Source organism: Lolium perenne, chromosome 2, assembly GCF_019359855.2.
Source record: "Lolium perenne isolate Kyuss_39 chromosome 2, Kyuss_2.0, whole genome shotgun sequence".
Classification (NCBI taxonomy): domain Eukaryota; kingdom Viridiplantae; phylum Streptophyta; class Magnoliopsida; order Poales; family Poaceae; genus Lolium; species Lolium perenne.
In genome coordinates, this window is record NC_067245.2 from 3,050,667 (window position 1) to 3,057,169 (window position 6,503).

The window sequence follows — 6,503 nt, forward strand, 5'->3', positions numbered from 1 at the left end:
GTTCAAACTCAATACTAGAAATTATCTAGATCTTAGAGAGACCGATTATGCAAACCAAATTTTAGCATGCTCTATGTATTTCTTCATTAATAGGTACAAAGTATATGATGCAAGAGCTTAAACATGAGCACAACAATTTACAAGTATCACATTATCCAAGACATTATAGCAATTACTACATGTATCATTTTCCAATTCTAACCATATAACAATTTAACGAAGAAGAAACTTCACCATGAATATTATGAGTAAAGCCTAAGGACATATTTGTCCATATGCAACAGCGGAGCGTGTCTCTCTCCCACACAATGAATGCTAGGATCCATTTTATTCAAACAAAACAAAAACAAAAAACAAACCAACGCTCCAAGCAAAGCACATAAGATGTGATGGAATAAAAATATAGTTTCAGGGGAGGAACCTGATAATGTTGTCGATGAAGAAGGGGATGCCTTGGGCATCCCCAAGCTTAGACGCTTGAGTCTTCTTGATATATGCAGGGGTGAACCACCGGGGCATCCCCAAGCTTAGAGCTTTCACTCTCCTTGATCATGTTGTATCATCTCCCTCTCTTGATCCTTGAAAACTTCCTCCACACCAAACTCAAAACAACTCATTAGAGAGTTAGTGCACAATCAAAATATACATGTTCAGAGGTTACATAATCATTCTTAACACTTCTGGACATTGCACAAAGCTACTGAAAGTTAATGGAATCGAAAAATCCATCGAACATATCAAAACAGGCAATGCGAAATAAAAGGCAGAATCTGTCAAAACAGAACAGTTCGTAAAGACGAATTTTATTGAGGCACCAGACTTGCTCAAATGAAAATGCTCAAATTGAATGAAAGTTGCGTACATATCTGAGGATCACTCACGTAAATTGGCATAATTTTCTGAGTTACCTACAGAGAATTTGGCCCAGATTCGTGACAGCAAATAAATCTGTTTCTGCGCAGTAATCCAAATCTAGTATGAACTTTACTATCAACGACTTTACTTGGCACAAAAAAACACAAAACTAAGATAAGGAGAGGTTGCTACAGTAGTAAACAACTTCCAAGACACAAATATAAAATAAAATTACTGTAGTAAAAACATGGGTTGTCTCCCATAAGCGCTTTTCTTTAACGCCTTTCAGCTAGGCGCAGAAAGTGTGTATCAAGTATTATCAAGAGATGGTGCATCTACAGCGGGGTGTGGAGTTTTCTCAACCATGCATAGTATATTGGATACATAAGTTTCAGCGGCTCCCTTTTCATTAGTCTTGGGCTTGCTACTCTCATCAAACAAATTTTCAGGAACAAGCCAAGCATAGTTATTTTCTAGTGCCTCATACATTGCTAGGAGCTTACATGGTATTGGTGCTTTAATCTCCCCACCATTATTAACATTATTAGTATACTTAATTCTATCCATATCCATCTTTTCAAGGATACTAACAAAATTGGTATAAGAACCAAGCATCTTATATTTAATAAAGACCTTTCTAGCCTCTCTCGCTACACCACCAAATTCTTTAAGAAGGGTTTCTAAAACAAAATCTTTCTTTTCCCCTTCTTCCATATCACCGAGTGTAAGAAATATGTGTTGGATTATAGGATTGAGATTAACAAATTTAGTTTCCAACATGCGAACTAGAGAAGCAGCAGCAATTTCATAAGTAGGAGCAAGTTCTTCCAAGTGTCTATCTTCAAAATCTTCAACGGTACTAACATGATTGAAAAATTCTTCTATATTATTTCTCCCAATTATAGACCCACGTCCTACCGGTATGTCTTTTAGGGTGAACTTAGGAGGAAACATGATGAAATAAACTAAAGGTAAATAAGGTAAATGCAAGGAACTAATTTTTTTGTGTTTTCGATATAGCAAACAAGATAGTAAATAAAGTAAAGCTAGCAACTAATTTTTTTGTATTTTGATTTAGTACAGCAAACAAAGTAGTAAATAAAATAAAGCAAGACAAAAACAAAGTAAAGAGATTGGGATGTGGAGACTCACCTTGCAGCGTGTCTTGATCTCCCCGGCGACGGCGCCAGAAAAAGAGCTTGATACGCGTACAACACGCGTCCGTTGGGAACCCCAAGAGGAAGGTGTGATGCGTACAGCGGCAAGTTTTCCCTCAGTATGAAACCAAGGTTTATCGAACCAGTAGGAGCCAAGAAGCACGTTGAAGGTTGATGGCGGCGAGATGTAGTGCGGCGCAACACCAGGGATTCCGGCGCCAACGTGGAACCTGCACAACACAACCAAAGTACTTTGCCCCAACGAAACAGTGAGGTTGTCAATCTCACCGGCTTGCTGTAACAAAGGATTAGATGTATAGTGTGGATGATGATTGTTTGCAGAGAACAGTAGAACAATTGCAGTAGATTGTATTTCAGATGTAAAGAATAGGACCGGGGTCCACAGTTCACTAGAGGTGTCTCTCCCATAAGATAAATAGCATGTTGGGTGAACAAATTACAGTTGGGCAATTGACAAATAGAGAGGGCATGACCATGCACATACATGATATGATGAGTATTGTGAGATTTAATTGGGCATTACGACAAAGTACATAGACCGCTATCCAGCATGCATCTATGCCTAAAAAGTCCACCTTCAGGTTATCATCCGAACCCCTTCCAGTATTAAGTTGAAAACAAAAGACAATTGCATTAAGTATGGTGCGTAATGTAATAAATAACTACATCCTCGGACATAGCATCAATGTTTTATCCCTAGTGGCAACAGCACATCCATAATCTTAGAGGTTTCTCTCACTCCCCCAGATTCACGGAGACATGAACCCACTATCGAGCATAAATACTCCCTCTTGGAGTTACTAGCATCAAATTGGCCAGAGCCTCTACTAATAACGGAGAGCATGCAAGATCATAAACAACACATAGATATAAATTGATAATCAACATAACATAGTATTCCCTATTCATCGGATCCCAACAAACACAACATATAGCATTACAGATAGATGATCTTGATCATGTTCGACAGCTCACAAGATCCGACAATGAAGCACATAAGGAGAAGACAACCATCTAGCTACTGCTATGGACCCATAGTCCAGGGGTAGACTACTCACTCATCACTCCGGAGGCGACCATGGCGGCGTAGAGTCCTCCGGGAGATGAATCCCCTCTCCGGCAGGGTGCCGGAGGCGATCTCCTGAATCCCCCGAGATGGGATTGGCGGCGGCGTCTCTGGAAGGTTTTCCGTATCGTGGCTCTCGGTACTGGGGGTTTCGCGACGAAGGCTATTTGTAGGCGGAAGGGCAGGTCAAGGGGCGTCACGAGGGGCCCACACCATAGGTCGGCGCGGCCAGGGCTTGGGCCGCGCCGCCCTATCATCTGGCCGGCTCGTGGCCCCACTTCGTTAGCTCTCCGGTCTTCTGGAAGCTTCGTGTGAAAATAGGCCCCTGGGCGTTGATTTCGTCCAATTCCGAGAATATTTCCTTACTAGGATTTCTGAAACCAAAAACAGCAGAAAACAGCAACTGGCTCTTCGGCATCTCGTTAATAGGTTAGTTCCAGAAAATGCATAAATATGACATAAAGTATGCATAAAACATGTAGATATCATCAATAATGTGGCATGGAACATAAGAAATTATCGATACGTCGGAGACGTATCACGCAGCTTCTCGAAGATGTCGTTGGTGTACACGCCCTACGACATCTTCGGAAGCTGTGCCTCGGAAAATTTCCCTGCAAGCCCGTGAAAGTCGACCATCTACTCTAACAGTAATGGGGAAAGGGTTGGGAAATCTCCCGTGGCGCAGCTTCTAGAAGATGTCATTGGTAAACACGCCCTACGACATCTTCGGAAGCTGCGCCTCGGAAAAATTTCCCTGCAAGCCCGCGAAAGACTCCATCTCCATTGTTAATATCTTACATACAGTAACATCATTACACAAAAGTGATTTCCATATTGAGATACACAAGTTATGATCCCTATCTAGTTTTCTGAGTTTTCTTCGTGTGTTTCCCTTTCTTCTGATTGCGACACAACCATGGACAATCTTCATTATTTAAGATGATGCTTGGGTCAATTTTTACCTTGAAGGGTGGAATATCATCAAACTTATTATAATCTTCTGACATGTCTGTCTTGTCCTCTACTCCCACGATGTTTCTTTTCCCTGAAAGAACTATGTGGCGCTTTGGCTCATCGTATGATGTGTCCTCTTGCCTTTCTTTTTTTTTTGGTTTGGTAGACATGTCCTTCACATAAAAAACCTGAGCCACTTCACTGGCTAGGACGAATGGTTCGGTGTCGTACCCTAGATTCTTGGGATCCACTGTAGTCATTCCGTACTGCGGGTCTACCTGAACCCCGTCTTTCAGGTTGAACCATTTGCACCAGAACAATGCGACCTTGAAATTAGGTCCATAGTCAAGTTCCCATATCTCCTCTATGTACCCATAATATGTGACCTTTTTCCCATTGCCATATGCTGCATCAGAGCGGACACCACTGTTTTGGTTGGTGCTCTTTTTATCTTGGGCGAACGTGTAAAATGTATTCCCATTAATTTTGTACCCTTGAAAAGTCGATATAGTCGAAGATGGTTGCTTGGCCAACAAGTATAGCTGCTCGTCATCAGTGACATTCATGAGACGTGTTTGCAACCAACCGCCGAAAGTCTTCATGTGTTCTCCATTAATCCAATCTTCACGTTGCTCCGAGTATTTAGAGCGTAAGATATCCTTGTGTTACTCTTTGTACGGAGCCACAAAGATGGAATTATGTATAACTGTGTAGTGTGCTTGAGTGAAAGAATTTCCATCCATACACGTTGACATAGGCATCCCCAATGGGCCTGCCGAAGATAGTACCCTGGGTTTACTGAAGGCCCACGACCCGAAGAATATGAAGATTCGGAAGCCCAAGTTGATATTAAGGAAAGTTAGAATTGTAATAGAGATGATGTTTGTAATCTTGCGGGATGAGTTGTAAACCTTCCCGGACTCTGTAACTTGTACAATACGAATCCCTCGACTCCACCTCCTATATAAGGGGGAGTCGAGGGACAAAGAAAGCATCGAATCATTGTCTCTCAAACCCTAGTTTTCATAATCGTCGAGTACTTTTCGGGTGAAACCTTCGAGATCTACTTGCCCTCTACTTCCAACTAAACCCTAGTCTACAACCCGTAGGCATTGACAAGTTAATCCCCTGTCAATTGGCGCCGTCTGTGGGAATTAGAGGCGTCAAGGATCTGGTCTCGATGGCATGTTCAAGATCGTCGACTTTATCAACCGCAAGCAACGCAATGGATCGAGAAACGTATCGCAATTGGTCTTGTCGATTTTGTGCCTCACCCACCCTCCCGTTTGGATGCATATGCGTATCTGGCGGAGCCTATGGAGATGACGTTCGGAAGATTCCACTTTCGAGTCGAGAAAGAGGGAACGTATCGTCTCGAAGTTCCGATCTCGTCGGGATTTTCGGCGGTCGATTCTGATTTTTCAAGCTCAACATCATCGATCGAGTCAGGCGAAGAGGAGACTTCATCGCCACGCTTCATCAGCACCAGGGCAAGCGAAAAGCTCGCCAAGATCTTCAGCGACATGTCCTTCGAGTCATCTGCGGACTCCTATATAAGCGATGGCTCGAGCAGCGTCGACAGCTTCAACTTCATCGACAAATCCACTACAGTGGGCAAGGTCTTCACCAATCTTTATGATGGTGTCACCAAACCCAGAACAGATCTGAATACAAAATACCATCAGATTTACGTCATCGGAGAACCAAGCCGTAATCAAGAGGAAACATCTGAGGCTTTCGACGATTTGGGAAATCCATATGTCGATCCCTCTGATTTACGACGAGGCCTAGGCAACAAATATATCGGGTCTGAACCTCGTGATAGAGTTCAACTCCCGCAAGCAGCATGGGACAGAGCCGCAAGAGCTATGGATGGCTCAGAACCAATGGCTACAACAGCCACGCCAGAAGAATTGCAAGCATATCAATATAGGCTCGCACGGGCCGCGAGGGAATTGGAAAAACAGACAGCTGCCCTGAACAGAAGAAAAGAGGCAGCTTCTGCGTCAAGCAGGCGAAGGGCAGAGCTGAGTCGACAATCTGGAACCTCGGGAGATAGCCACAGGGAAGCTCAAAACAGAGCAAGGACAAGATTACAACATATACCCGAAGGAGAAAGAGAGCACTTGGTTCAAAACCTCGACATGTCTTTTATGTCGATAGACACAAGAGGGAATATTATCCCCAAGACACCAGAAGCTGGGTATATGGTGACACAAGCCTTTATCCTTGCGTCTAGGCCACCTCCAGGAGATCCAAGGGAGGCACTATACAACATGGCAATGGCAGGAGTTGGAGCCATGGGAACGGCGTTTGCATCAACACCGCCAGAAGGAGCAGCAAGGCAAAATAGTCCACGACCTGCGGCAACAGCAGCAGCGACTCCTGAAGGAACAAGTGGAGCAAGAGACACGGCAGCACAAGCAAGGGTGGACAGAGCACGGCAA